At 39.8% G+C, this 15,926-nt stretch overlaps 2 pseudogenes across 2 annotated transcripts; both read right to left on the bottom strand.

Annotated features, from left to right (window-relative positions):
* Positions 1–3,022: 3,022 nt before the first annotated feature.
* LOC308381189 (ladderlectin-like) lies at positions 3,023–7,019 on the bottom strand (annotated as a pseudogene). The gene is made up of 5 exons: positions 6,898–7,019; positions 6,637–6,687; positions 3,571–3,668; positions 3,317–3,450; positions 3,023–3,151 (listed from the first exon to the last, which is right to left on the bottom strand). The product of its transcript is annotated as a ladderlectin-like (transcript).
* Positions 7,020–8,810: 1,791 nt separating this feature from the next.
* LOC308381190 (ladderlectin-like) lies at positions 8,811–14,632 on the bottom strand (annotated as a pseudogene). The gene is made up of 7 exons: positions 14,511–14,632; positions 12,816–12,866; positions 12,438–12,535; positions 12,164–12,298; positions 11,940–12,000; positions 9,158–9,194; positions 8,811–8,889 (listed from the first exon to the last, which is right to left on the bottom strand). The product of its transcript is annotated as a ladderlectin-like (transcript).
* Positions 14,633–15,926: the final 1,294 nt, after the last annotated feature.

Consider the following 15,926-nt stretch of genomic DNA (forward strand, 5'->3'; position numbering starts at 1 on the left):
TGGAAGGCACTCATTGTTCTAAGGAAATAGCTGCCCTGTAGTTAAATGTTTTGACGTTCCTGAAAGTTTTACTCTTGAAGTGACAGGAACAGATATCACTTAGAAAACCTTACGACCTGGGTAAACATTGTGACTCGGCCAAACTATTTTTGTAGATGATCTGTTACCAATGCGGGTTCTGCGGTAACCTTTGTTTTCCTGTCTTGTGGGTCCAAGGTCATAGAACCAGAATAGGAAACCTGGTAAACCACATTGAACCATGATGACCTATTGGCCTTGTTGAATGGCCTCAAAAGTCCATGGAAAGGACAGTTAAATTCAGACAGAGTTGTTGCCAAATGCCACAGAGTTTCAAGGTGTGTCCATGCAGTGAAGCCTCAAGGCACACTGTAGTTTGCACTAAGCAACTGATTTCAAATTTGACTATTTTATTTTGTGTACTTTGATCTTGTATATTTACATGGCCAAAAAGGTGATGTGTAGACCTCAGGAAGGGGTGGAATACAGTGATAGCATGTGGTCAGGTGGTTAGTGGGAAGTCTTAAAAAAGTGGATGGGAGTTGAAACTTTATTGGATGGGTATTTTGGAAAGTTAATGACGTTGGAAATGTATGTTGCACTCCATGTGAAAGGGAAATGTTTGAGATTCTCTCAAGTGAATGAACAGTCAAAGTGAATTAGATATTTCTGTGAAAAAAATTGTTAAGCAAATTTGCACAAAACATGATGGATAAAAATGGATTTTTATTTCAAAGTATTTAGGAAGGGTAAGGACATAGGAAATGAAAAAAAATATTTAAAAACCATGCACTTATTGAATATTCTGGTGGAATTTCTATTCATAGGAAAATAGAGATAATTATTATAGAAACAGACTCCACATTTTGATACATTATTTATATGATGTAGGGCTGTTAGCAATGTGAGGGTGTGTGTTATTCCTTTCGGAAATTGTAATTGAATAGAGAGAGAGGCCAAGATATTTATTAGCAAAGCTCTGAGCTGGGAGAAGCAGCATGTGTGTGGTTGTGTAGGTTTGCGTTTGGGATGGGTGTGTGTGGATGAGATTGGCTGAGTGATAAAGTGACGGAAATTACACTGTGGAAGCCTCTTGGCTCGCATGAATATCAAAACAAAACAAAAAACGGGTCGCATTATCAAAGATTATGATCGTGATCCGGGTAGCGGTGCTCTAGACTGATTCGCAGGCAGTCCGGACCGCATTCAGTGTCTGTTTTTTATGTTCGTCTGTGTTGGTGGTGCTAAACTGTCTGACTGATGCTAGTCCTCCAAGCTAGGCACTGGGGTGGTGTTGCATTCTGATGCTTTAGCTTTGGAGACCAACATGAATCATACACAAATCACTATTTTAGAAAAATCAGAATCATTGTCATCTCTATGCATCAAGTGTCACGATGAGGTGTATTCACCTTCTGATTTTCATCGATTTTCTAAACAAACTGTCTGTTCTGCAGCATAAAATACAACGTCCTTTTCCAAGTACATTTTTAAAGAGTTTGGCTCAATTGAGTAAGACCCAAATCCATGCATGTTTTTTATGGATAGTTTATGATTTTAGAGTGTTCATTTTCAAGAGTGCAGTTTGAGGTCAATACTGACCTGTTGTGGACATAGAACCATGGTAATCATATGTGGAATTGAATCTCTTGTAGGCCAGTCTTGTTTAAACTGTCATTCTAGTTCAAGGTGAATTGATTTGTATAATGAAAACAGTTCCTGCCATTGGCCCTCAATCTGCCACCAGGACATTTTTGCCACATTTAAATTAGCAGTCTACATTTATTATTTTCATTCAGAAATTGTCTGGAGGACGTCCTTGGTGCTGCCTTGGTCAGCAGTGGCATGGTGACTGGATCTGTGTATCAAGTGGTGCACAGGAATATTGTTTTATGCCTGCCACTGGTCTTTATGTGTTAAAGATGCGTTTCTTCTTGTTCTTCTCCTTTTAAAGCCCATTGTTTATGTCTTGCACTTTATGTTTCTAACCGATGTGCACAGGAAACAAAAACATCTGTATTTGGTTTCAGATTTTGAATTTGGTTGGATAGATCACCTTGTCATTTTGTATGTGCAGCTGTGTTAAAATGTTACCGGTTTGATTTTGGTTGTTCTTCGTTGTATCAAAGGTGTGTGATACTGGACATCTATGCTTCCTTTACAAAGAAGAAATAAAAAATGGAAATAAACAAACAATGCCAATAAAAAATGTGAATATATTTTCCTTCATGGGACTGTATCAATGTTGTGGAAGTCCATTTACATCCTTTTGTCCTGTGGATCCTTTAGTACAAGTGTGCACTATAAGTAAAGGAACGGCCCTCAACAGGTGTATTTCAGGTTTGTGCCAGTTTTGTGTCCTCACAAATGACCTCACTGCCTCACTACTTCAGCTGGAGGACACTTGAGACATGGCCATGCAGTAGCCCACCTCTGAGACTCTTTCAATGCCCTGACACCACTGCAAGCCACAGAATGCACAGATCCAGACACGTTTAATGATAAACATGTTCATCATTTTATTTACATAGCACATTTTTAACATGATGGGAAATGATATACAGATTAGTAAAATAAAATGAATACCATAGCACACAGACTTTGAAAGAAAATAAAGGGTAGTACAACAAATTCAGTCACTAAAGGAAATCAATGGGAAAACAATCAAAGACTGCAACAATAACATAAAACATCAAGGGATACTGATAAATAAATAAAATCTCTGATTTAACACAAAGTAAAATCAAAATTCAAAGATTTAAAAATATTTGAGATAAATGGTCAATAAATTGATGCTGGCCGGATACCACAACTGCCATGGCAACCAGTGAAAATGTTAAACTGAAATTACTCTTCTTGCACAGACCGATGGATATGTATATGAACAGTACTGATCGTTCCAACGCAGATCTCCTTCAGAGAGGGCATAAAATAAAGCAAAACACCACATCACAAAGTGAATTTTTACGCAGTACTTCACAGAAATAATGGGCTGATTTGAGCCTTATTGTAATTCACCTCCAAAGTTCATATGTAGACAGTGTTCAGCACCATCTCTGTTATTGGGTTCGCCCGTGTTCCAGTGGAGGAATGATCCAAATCGGGATACATCACTCCAGAGCCAGAGTCCTTCCTGCACAGAGAAAGAGAAACCAGAGATCAGACCTCCTCATTATCACCACCTGCTGGTGAATCTAGCCTCGTCTAGAAGGGCATCTGTATGACAAGTGATGTGATTTGTCATGTGTGCAGAGCCAATAAGATCATGACACTAATTGAGGACAAGAATTAGCCTGACCTGCTGGGCGTCTGAACCACCAATTCATGTTGCGGGTGAACATTAGTAAGTGTCACTATTAGTCCTTGAATAAAATAATATTCTGAAAGACTGTGGACAGACGCCAGATAACCTCCCTGCAGTAAACAGAAGCGCTGGGGGAAAAGAAAGAAAGAATAATAGAAGAAACATTTTTGGTCACTTATTTTTACTATTTGTTCACAAATGAAACAGTTACATGCATTTGACTAATTGTTTGTTTATTGTGAATCAACCTCTGCCTCTGCCCATGTCCTTACAGTGTCGATAAACCTGAAGCAGCGTTCATCGTATTGTTGCCAACCCGCAGGACATGTGGAGTTTTGTGAGTAAACTAGGGTTCAAAAATGGAAAAGCTGAAATGGCTGGCTTGTATTTTTCATCTTCCGTGAGACACAGAAAAATGTACATATCACATTGGCTACCATCGGTTACCTTGTGTTGGGGCCTTTTTTTAACCTACAGGCCAAACTGGAATTTGTGCAACTACTCACAATCAAAGATATTCACAACACACAAGAAAAATAAAACAATGCATCCTTTTTCGATACAACGAGGATCTTACTGACAATGGGGGTTGGAAGCAGAGAGAAAGAAATAGTTTTTTTTACCCTGAACATTGGGAGAATCATCAGTCCTGTTCTTTGAAGGCATAATTAGCTCTGGAATTACAACAACAGTTCAGGTTAAAACACCTAGACATCACTAGAAAGAGTCAGTATTGGAGAGAATAGTAATCATAGAAATTCCCTATTCTGTGTTTGGAATTTATATGTAGCCTAGGCAACATGGTTTAATACAATCAGTGGGAGAGATGAGAAAATACTATATTGTCATTGTCATATTATCATACTATACTTTTGTATAGTCTATTACAATGATTAGTCCTCATGTACAAATGCTGAAATGTGAAAAGTGCTGAGAAGTGCAGATGTTTTTTTACCTGAAGCACTTACGAGACCTAGAGAGAGGAGTAAAATGAATGTCATAGTCTTCATGGTGCCGGTTTCCTTGGAAAATGAGTCGGTGAACTTTAGTTTGGAGTCATGAATTGCCTGTTCTAGTTGAGAGCATTATTTATATGGTGAAAGGTGGGCAGTCTAATGATATGCATCATAAACAGCTTGGGAATTGATAATGTTATCTCAAAGTTTTAATAAACAAGGACCTGGCACATGCTGCTCAAGCACCTGCCCTCTGACCTCTGACCTGATTTTTCACAAAATGGGTTTAGTTTCTTTCCTTCATGCCTCACCTGAATTGGATGTCAAAAACGTTAGCCTATCTGTCAGCTTTTTCTTGTGGAGCACTCATAAAGCTGAAGCCATAGCATAGGCCAATAGTTAAGCTCTGACATGTCAATATGTTCAGCTTCATCTAGCCCTTCATTGATAGACTATTATTGAATTTGCCTTAACCTTTAACACATAGGCCTACTTAAAATTATAGATATATAAATATATAGAAAGAGAGAGAGAGAGAGAAAAAAAAACAGATAGATAGACAGATTTAAGTTTCAAGTTTATTGTCATAGACTTGATAGAAATGGAAAGTCCAACACCTTCAACTCTCAAATCATTACTGAACGTTTTCTGCATTGTGACAGGGCACCTTATCCTGCTGAAAGAGGCCACTGTCATCAGGGAACACTGTTGCCATGAGGGGTGTACACGGACTGCAACAATGTTTAGGTAGGTGGCACGTGTCCAAGCAACAGCCACATTAAGACCAGGACCCAAGGTTTCTCAGCAGAACATCACACTTGCTCGTCCAGCTTGCCTTCTTCCCATAGTGAATCCTGCTGCCATCTTTTTCCCAGGTACAGGGCCGGCCATCTGTGCTATAAATAACCCTGTCTGATATAATAGAACCCAGACTCTGACCCAGTCGTCTAGTCATCACAATTTGGCCCTTGTAAAAATCAATCATACCCTTACGCTTGCATATTTTTCCTGATTCCATTACATCAACTTCAAGAACTGACTGTTCACCTGCTGCATAATATATCCCCCCCCATCACATGTGCCATTGTATCAAGATAATCAATGTTATTCACATCACGTGTTAGTGGTTTAAATGTTGGGCTGACTGGTGTCAAAATATTTATTATGTTTACTTGCAAAAGGTTAGTAGGGGAGTAGGTCACGTCTTTGTTTAATGCCCGCTATTCTTTGGCCATGTAACGGCTTCACATCATATAATAAACATTTACTGATTTACTTACTTACACAACAAGGAAATACACATGAAATAAGCAAAAAATGAGCTCTTCATGCTCATAGCTTCTCACTAGTGATGAGCATTTGCCCTGCCCCAGGTTTAACACCTTTGAACCATTCTGATTCAAATAACTTATAGACTCGATTAATTAATAGTTGAATTTGAAATTCCTTTTGTGTAAATTCACTTTACTGCCCTCTGAAACTGCTCTCCACACTGCTATGAAGTCAAATTTGTGTCGTAAAATAATGTGAAATCCAAAGTTAATATTTGTCAGTTGATGTTATCGACAAAAATTGTCGGGAGGACTTCCTTGGTGCTGCCTTGGTCAGCAGTGGCATGGTGACTGGATCTGTGTATCAAGTGGTGCACAGGAACATTGTTTTATGCCTGCCACTGGTCTTCATGTAATAAAGATGCCTTTCTTCTTTTCTCCTTTTTAAGCCTTTCTATTGTCACTGATTGAGGACAAGAATTAGTCTGACCTGCTGGGCGTCTGAACCACCAATCCAAGTTCAGACTGTGCACAGACGCCAGATTACCTCCCTGCAATAAACAGAAGCGCTGGGGGAAATAAATAAAGAATAAAAGAAGAAGGGAACATTAGAAAAAGTTATATAAATTGAACATACTTGCTCACTTATTTTTACTATTTTTTCACAAATGAAACAGGTGCATGCATTTGACTAACTGTTTGTTTATTGTGAACCAACCTCTGCCTCTGCCCATGTCTTTGCAGTTTTTATAAACCTGAAGCAGCGTTCATCATATTGGTGCCAACCCTCAGGACATGTGGAGTTTGGTGAGTAAACTAGGGTTAAAAAATTGAAAAGCTGAAATGGCTAGCCTGTATTTGTAATGTTTTCTCTGAAAAACAGAAAATGTTACATATCACATTGGCTACCATCGACTACCTGGTGCTGGGGCCTGTTTTTTTTAACCTACAGCCCCAACTGGAATTTGTGCAACTGCTCATAGATATTATATGACAAACAGAAAGAAAAAATGCATCCTCTTGCGATGAAACAAGGATCTGACTGACAACAGGGTTAGGAAGCAGAGAAAAAGAAATATTTTTTTACCCTGAACATGGGGAGAATCATCAGTCCTGTTCTCTGAAGGGATAATGAGCTCTGAGCTAGAATTCCCCTATTCTGTGGTTGGAATTTATTGTGCCTAGGCAACATGGTATATTACAACCAGTGGTAGAGATGAGAAAATACTATATTATCAGTGTCATATTGTCATACTATACTATATTATGGTCTATAACAATGATGAGTGCTCATTTAAATGCTGAAATGTGAAAAGTGCAGAGAAGTGCAGATGTTTTTTTTTTTTACCTGAAGCACGTACGAGACCCAGAGAGAGGAGTAAAATGAATGTCATAGTCTTCATGGTTCCGGCCTCCTTGGAAAATGAGTCGACGTACTTTTTTTTTGAGTCATGCTGGAGTTGAGAGCATTATTTATATGGTGCAAGGTGGGCAGTCTTATGATATGCATCATAAACAGCTTGTGAATTGATCTCAAAGTTGGGGAAAAACCCCACATGCTGCTCAAGCACCTGACGTCTGACTTGATTGAGTGCCCTTTTTGCAGGATATTTGTGTCCCCGCACCTCCCCCTTCCATCTGACTTTTCACCCAGTGCGGTTCTGTTTCTTTCCTTCATGCCTCATCTGAATTGGGTATCAAAAACGTTAGCCTATCTGTCAGCTCTTTTTTTGTGGAGCTCTCATGAAGCTGTAACCATAGGCTAATAGTTATGCTCTGACATGTCAAGGAGATGTTCAGCTTGATCCACACCTTCATATAGTATAGACTATTATTAAAGGGTGCCTTAACCTATAACTCATAGGCCTACTTAAAATGATAGATAGACAGAAAGAGAAAGAGAGAGACAGAACAAATTATAGATAGATAGATAGATAGATAGACAGATTTAAGTTTCAAGTTTATTGACTTCAAAGAAATAGAAAATCCAACACCTTCAACTCTCAAATCATTAGTGAACAATTGTGTTTGGTGTGACAGGGACCCTTATCCTGCTGAAAGAGGCCTCTGTCATCAGGGAACACCGTTGCCATGAGGGGTGTACACGGTCTGCAACAATGTTTAGGTAGGTGGCACGTGTCCAAGCAACAGCCACATGAAGACCAGGACCCAAGGTTTCTCAGCAGAACATTACACTGTCTCGGCCAGTTTGCCTTCTTCCCATAGTGCATCCTGCTGCCCAGTGGTGTAGTCCAGGGTATACTGTATTTTTCAGTCAGCATTGAGTATACCCACTTCTCAAAACAGGGTGTTTATCCTGTGCTGTATGGGCTGCTTAAAAATAAATAAGAGTTTACCCACTTCTCCAAGGACCACTACACCACTGCTGCTGCCTCCCTTTCCCAGGTACAGGGTCGGCCATCCGTGATATGAATAACCCTGTCTGATAGAAAAAAACTGATTTTGAACCAGTTATCTAGCCATCACATTTGGACCCTTTTCAAAGTCACTCATACCCTTACCCTTGCATATTTTTCCTGGTTGAAACACACCAACTCCAAGAACTGACTGTTCACTTGCTGCATAATATATCCCACCCCTTCACATGTGCCATCAGTAGCGGTGCGTCAATAGTGGGCGCAAGGGCACTGCCCCACTTAAAATGTTTCCTTCACATGTGCCATTATACCAATATAATCAATAATCAATCACGTGTCAGTAGTTTAATGTTGGGCTGATTTGTTGTAAAAAATCATTATGTTTACTTGCAAAATGTTGGTAGGTTCTGTCTTGTGACTTCTTTTTGTAACACCCGCGATTCCTTTTTGGCCATGTCACATCATATAACATCACATCATATAGTAAACATGTACTGATAAGGTACACAACAAGGAAATACACATGAAATAAGGAAACACTTTTTGGCGATTTACCAAAAGACGTGCCTTCGGCCAATGATTATTTTTGAAATGATTAACCAAGAGGATTAAAGCGTTGTCAAATGTGAGAGCTTAGGTTAAGACTTGAGCTTTTTATGCACATAGCTTATCACTAGTGATGAGCATTTGCCCTGCCACAGGTTTAACTCACTGAAGCATTCTGATTCAAATAACTTATTCAGACGGATATTTGATGAAGTAATAATTTAATTTGAATTCAATTTGGTGCAAATTAATTTTACCGTCCTCTGAAGCTACTCTCAACACTGCTATGGAGTGAAATCTGTGTTAAAAATAATGTAATATCCAAAGCTATTATTTGTCAGTTGATGTTTTTAACATAAATTGTCTGGAGGACGCCGTTGGTGCTGCCTTGGTCAGCTGTGGCATGGCGACTGGATCTGGGTATCAAGTGGTGCACAGAAACATTGTTTTATGCCTGCTGCTGGTCTTTATGTATTAGAGATGTGTTTCTTTTTGTTTTCTCCTTTCTAAGCCTTTTACATTTTATAATTGGTCTTTGTCTATGTTTTAACTAAGTGGATATTGCACTATAACTGAGGGAACGGCCCTCAACAGGGTATTTGAAGCTTGTGCCAGTTTTCTGTCTCATGACCTCTCTGCCTCACTACTTCAGCTGGAGGACCCCTGGGACATGGCCATGCCCACCTCTGAGACTCTTTTAATGACCTGACATCACTGCAAGCTACAGAAGGCACAGATCCGGACACGTTTATGATAAACATGTTCATCATTTTATTGACATAGCACATTTTTAACATGATGGGAAATTATACAGATTACTAAAACAGATATAATAACCATAACACACAGACTTTGAAGGAAAATAAAGGGTACTACAACAAATTATTCAACCAAATAAAATAAAATAAAGAAATAAATGGGAATCAATCAAAGACTGTAAAAAAAAACCTCTGATTGAAAATAAAATCTCTGATTGAAAAAAAAAATGTAAAATGTCAATTCAAAGATGTCAAAATATTTGGGATGGATTGTCAATAAATTGCTGCTGGCCGAAAACCCCAACTGCCATGGCAACAAGTGAAAATATAAAACTGAAATGACTCTTCTTGCACAAATGGATGGATATGTTGGTGTACAGGGCACATCGTTCCAACGCAGATCTTCAGAGAGGGCATAAAATAAACCAGAACACCACATCACACAGTGATTTTTTACACAGTACTTAACAGAAATATTGGGCTGATATGAGCAACTTAATGTAATTCACCTTCATAGTTCATCTGCAGACAGCGATCAGCACCATTTGAAGGTTGGCCTGGGCAGGGGCGGAGATCCCATTTAATTGCAGAGGGGGACAATACATGGGAACATTTCAGAGAGTAATTCAGGGGGGGGGGACATGAAAAAAATTGCTGTCACGAGAGCTAGCATAACTTAGCTGCTAAATACCGAATTCTCTAATAACAGTGACAAAGTGTCAGTTTTAAATTCTCTAAACGGCAATACATGTCCTAACACACAATATCTACTTACAGACAAATAATGTTCAAACGCAAACGCTCTTCAAGGAGGAATTCAGCTGCATGCAAATTAACGTCTTAAGAGTGCAAGTCTCTAGTGCCCTGCACAGCCGTGTGGAGTCCATGAGCTGTCCATTGAGTTAAAACTAATAAAATCAGGTCAAGTTCCCGTGATAATCTCCAAGAAGGATATTGATATGAGACAAGGTGGTCCAACCAATAGCACTTCTTGTTTCACAACATCTCACTTATGGTGGAATGAACTCAGTTTCATTAATCCAGCCTACTGATCTTATAATTCAGACTTTACATAACTTTCATGACCAAAAATATAAATTGGCCAGCGATTTAATTCGTTTTTTTGTTCATAAATGAATGTATGATGCTCGGAGCAAAGCATCATGGGAAATGCCTTTACCCAGTGAAAGTAGGGAAATGGCTGACCGGCTGTCAGAGAAGGTGCGTTTCCATTCAGCTCGTTCGCATTAACGATTCGCATTCACGGACGATTCGCATAAAACAAATGCGCATCAGCGACCGTTTCCATTCACCCGAGTCTTTAGTCTAATTTGGAGGAAGAGTTTTGTGCATGCTTGAATGGACGCCCTCCTCTCTGCCGTCGGGACTTTTAATGCTGTAGCATTTGAGTTGTTTTGAATATAATTGCTAGAAGGAGAAGGCGTAGACGGTTTTAACATGTTTTACAAACTCACATAGCAGCGAATTCATAGCTAGTGATTCTTTAAATTTGGTGAAGGCCCACTTCACTGCCCAGCTGTGGGTCGAAAACTTCAGGCTGACCAGGTCAGGATTTCAAGAATTGTGCAACGGATAGGCCCTGCTGTGTTGCCTGAAAGTATTTGCTGCCGAAAGCCTGTCCCCACCGACGAGCGCATTTTACAAACTTGCAACATGCGCGGAATACCGTGTTGTGGGCGAAACGTACCACTGTACAAAGATGTTTATATGCAGTATGCTTTGCCATCCGAGTACAAAGAAATATATTAAGTTACCATACCTGGGCGAGGTGCAAGAGATTGCGAACCGAAACAACCGCGCACACCAGGTCCGCAGGTGTTAGATAGAATAAAATCAATGATCACAAAACAAAAAAACTATAATTTACAACAACAACAAAAAAGTAGGCTACGTGTGGGGAGATAACATGTCCACGTAGTTTGCACGTAAATCAAGTTAATCAGTTAGCCTACAATAAACTAGGTAATGATGATGATGTTCAGGGGAAACAACACACCGCAAACATAGATAGGCCTATACTATAGTTTATACAACAGCAGGTGCATATGCTGCACGAGGTGTGGTGTATTAGCTGGCAGTTTGAGAAGCAGTAGAGGAACATCACATTCGGGGCAGACAGCAGCACGGTTGTCTCTGCAACAGGACGTAGTCTACAGTCCAACTCCGAACATAAACAAATACACAAAAGACGCGAATCGCTCGAATAAACTGTTTCCATCTACGTTAAGCGCATTAACTAAATTCGAATAACCAGTTAATCCACCTCCCTCTGGCGAATCGAATATCTATGCGCATTGGGGAAGTTAATGCGAAACGGACGCGTTTCCAACCAGGATTAAATATTCGCATAAAGATAATGCGCATTAAGTAATGGGATGGAAACGCACCTAGAGAGAGAGAGAGCAGATGAGAGAGAGCAGGTGAAGCGGACCTGATGGAAACAATGAATGTAGACATATTCTCGTATTTATTACTCTTTTATTTGTTTAAATTCCGCGAATGTAGAATCAAAAGCACACTGGGTTAAGCGTAGGTTACCACGCCAGCGACCAGGGTTCGCATCCCGACTCCGGTGACCTGACAATATTACTATTTTTTTTTTTTTTTTCAATTTTGTTGGGGGGGGACAACGTTATGCGAGGGGGGGACGTGTCCCCCCCGTCCCCTCCGGGATCTCCCCCCTGGGCCTGGGCTCCAGTGGAGGAATGATCCAAATCGGGATCCATCACTCCAAAACCAGATTCCTTCCTGCACAGAAGGAGAGAAACCAGTAGTCAGACCTCCTCATTATCGCCACCTGCTGGTGAATCCAGCCTAGTCTAGAAGGGCGTCTGTATGACAAGTGATGTAAATAGTCATGTGTGCAGCCAATAAGATAATGTCACTGATTGAGGACAATAATTAGCCTGACCTGCTCAGCCTCTGAACCACCAATCCAAGTCAACGGCGTACCATGAGTGATTGACACTATTAGTCCTTCAATGAAATAATATTATGAAAGACTGTGGACAGACGCCAGATTACTTCCCTGCAGTAAACAAAAGCGCTGGGGGAAAGAAATACAAATAATAGAAGAAAGGAAAATAAGAAAAGTTACAATATATTTGCTCAATTATTTTTTGTATTTGTTCCCAAATGAAACAGTTGCATGCATTTGACTAACTGTTTGTTTATTGTGAACCAACCTCTGCCTCTGCCCATGTCCTTGGAGTGTCGATAAACCTGAAGCAGCGTTGATCATATTGTTGCCAACCCGCAGGACATTTGGGATTTCGTGAGTAAACTAGGGTTCCAAAAATTGAAAAGCTGAAATGGCTGGCTTGTATTTTTAATCTTTCTGTGAGAAACAGAAAACTTTACATATCACATTGGCTACCATCAGCTACCTGGTGCTGGTGCCTTTTTTAACCTATAGCCCAAACTGGAATTTGTGCAACTTCTCACCATCATAGATATTATACACTACACACAAGAAAAATCTAGAAAATGCATCTTTTTGTGATGAAACAAGGATCTTACTGATAACAGGGTTAGGAAGCAGAGGGAAATAAATATTTTTTTACCCTGAACATGGGGAGAATCATCAGTCCTGTTCTCTGAAGGGATAATGAGCTCTGGGCCCTGTTCGGCGTACGACTGAAGCTAAGATAATTAATTTAGCTCGCAACAGGAGATTAACTAGCTCGCTAAATGAGAACAGGCCAAACCGGTCTGGCGACGGGCGCTAATTTATTTTAACCTCAAGTTAATTTATCTCGTCAGCTAAATTGCGCGTGCACGTCTTGCTTCAAAAGGCAAGAAAGGTCGATCCCCAAAACCATGATTTTTTTGAAAGGTATAATGGTCTAAACTCAAAGAAAAAGACTATTTTTTTTTCTCCGATAACGCAGGATATGATCATGAACGCGTTATGAAGAATTCAAGACCATAATCATGTCAAAATTCAACACTCCCGTGGCTACCACAGCAATAAAAGAAACTGTCTATAAGAGGTATAATACGTGACATCTTCTCCCTACACGATATGGTACTATGGTGCAGCGGGTTAAGCGTCTGGCTTGCACGCTATAGATCACTAGTTCGACTTCCCTCACCCTCGTAAGAATTGTAGTTTTAAATCGCTTTGAATAAAACCGTCTGCTAAATGACTACATGTGAATGTATTAATAAGAGATTCAATACATTTAAGCAATGAAAAGAAATTGTGTCTATTTCTCTCTTCTTATCATGCACCCACCTCCACCACCATTCACTACCGCACAAACACTAGACACGTTTCCAAAACTAAACGTTTGCAATGATGTAAGTTAAAGTAGGTAAAACAACTTTAGCCAATATCTATTTGGGTTATGTGCTCAAATTTCCTGGGATCAAAGAAAACGTTAGTATTCATGTGCAAACTAAAAATCACGTCTCAGGCAGCCTGAGACGTGATTTTTAGTTTGCACATGAATACTAACGTTTACATGAAAGTTATTTCGGGTTTATCAACTGTATGTCTCAACTGTACTATCTACCACTGTCATATAATTATGAGTGCTTTGTTCTCCGCATCGCCGACATTACAAAAATGAAGGCTACCACTGGCAAGAAAGTGATGACGGTGGTGTAGCCTATGAAATAAATGACTCGAGAAGGTCTTCTAAATTAATTATTCCTTGTCGGGTGGATCGGTAGCGCTCATACAAGAACTCATCATTATGGAAAAATGGATCTTCTTGGCGATCGCAAAGAACTCTTCCTACGCTAATCAAACTGACTCCTTGTCAATGGGATCCCTCCTTTTGGCGTGGGTATGGCAAGTTTAGCCAGCTAAACTTTGCTTAGCCTGCCCTGGAGCAGGCTAAGGCTAAGCGATTAATTACCATGGAAATTGAGCAAAAGTTGCTTCGCCGAATCCGCTAAAGTGGTGTTGTCTTTTTTTAGCCTGGAGTTTAGCTCGCTAAACCGCTTAGCGAGTGACGCCGAATAGTACCCTGGAATTATAACCACAGTTCAGATGAAAACACACGTCACTAGAATCAGAGTCAGTATTGTAGAGAGATGTAATCATAGAATTTCCCTATTCTGTGTTTGGAATTTATATGTAGCCTAGGCAACATGGTATAATACAACCAGTGGTAGAGATGAGAACATACTATATTATCATTGTCATATTATAATTCTGTACTATATCATAGTATATTACAATGATTAGTGTTTATTTACAAATGCTGAAATGTGAAAAGTGCTGAAAAGTGCAGATGTTGTCTTTTTACCTGAAGCACATGCGAGACCCAGAGAGAGGAGTAAAATGAATGTCAAAGTCTTCATGCTGCTGATCTCCTTGGAAAATGAGTCGGTGTACTTCAGTTTGGAGTCATGAGTTGCCTGCTGGAGTTGAGAGTATTATTTATTTGGTGAAATGTGGGCAGTCTAATGATATGCATCATAAACAGCTTATGATATGATATGCATCATAAACAGTTTATGAGTTGATCTCAAAGTTTTAGAAAAAAAGAAACTGGCACGGCACCTGCATGCGGAAAAAACCCAAGTGCTCCTCAAGCACCTGACCCTTGACTCGATAAGTGCCCTTTTTGCAGGATATTTTTGTCCCCGCACGTTCCCGTTCCACCTGATTTTTCACAAAATGCAGTTTGGTTTCTTTCCTTCATGCCTCAACTGAATTGGATATCAAAAACGTTAGCCTATCTGTCAGCTTTTTCTTGTGGAGCACTCATAAAGCTGAAGCCATAGGCTAATAGTTACGCTCCGACATGTCAATATGTTTAGATTCATCTAGCCCTTCATTGATAGACTATTATTAAATCTGCCTTAACTCTTTACTCATAGGCCTAGTAAAAATTATAGATACATAAAAAGATAGATAGATAGAAAGAGAGAGAGAGAGAAAAAGATAGATGGATAGAAAGATTTAAGTTTCAAGTTTATTTTAATAGACTTGATAGAAATGGAAAGTCCAACACCTTCAACTCTCAAATCATTACTGAACATTTTGTGTAGTGTGACAGGGCGCCTTATCCTGCTGAAAGAGGCCACTGTCATCAGGGAATACTGTTGCTATGAGGGGTGTACACGGCCTGCAACGAGGTTTAGGTAGGTGGCACGTGTCCAAGCAATAGCCACATGAAGGCCAGGACCCAAGGTTTCTCAGCAGAACATCACACTTGCTCGTCCAGTTTGCCTTCTTCCCATAGTGAATCCTGCTGCCATCTTTTTCCCAGGTACAGGGCCGGCCATCCGTGATATAAATAACCCTGTCTGATATAATAGAACCCAGACTCTGACCGAGTCGTCTAGTCATCACAATTTGGCCCTTGTCAAACTCAATCATATACCCTTACGCTTGCATATTTTTCCTGATTCCACCACATCAACTTGACTGTTCACCAGCTGCATAATATATCCCACCCCTTCACATGTGCCATTGTATCAAGATAATCAATGTTATTCAATTCAATTTCACTTCAATTTTATTTGTATAGCGCCATAACTATACAATTGCCTCTAGGCGCTTGTTATTCACATCACATGTTAGTGGTTTTAATGTTGGGCTGACTGGTGTCAAAATATTTATTATGTTTACTTGCAAAAGGTTAGTAGGGGAGTAGGTCACGTCTTTGTTTAATGCCCGCTATTCTTTGGCCATGTAACGGCTTCACATCATAAAT

Source organism: Sprattus sprattus (assembly GCF_963457725.1).
Source record: "Sprattus sprattus genome assembly, chromosome: 20".
Classification (NCBI taxonomy): Eukaryota; Metazoa; Chordata; class Actinopteri; order Clupeiformes; family Clupeidae; genus Sprattus; species Sprattus sprattus.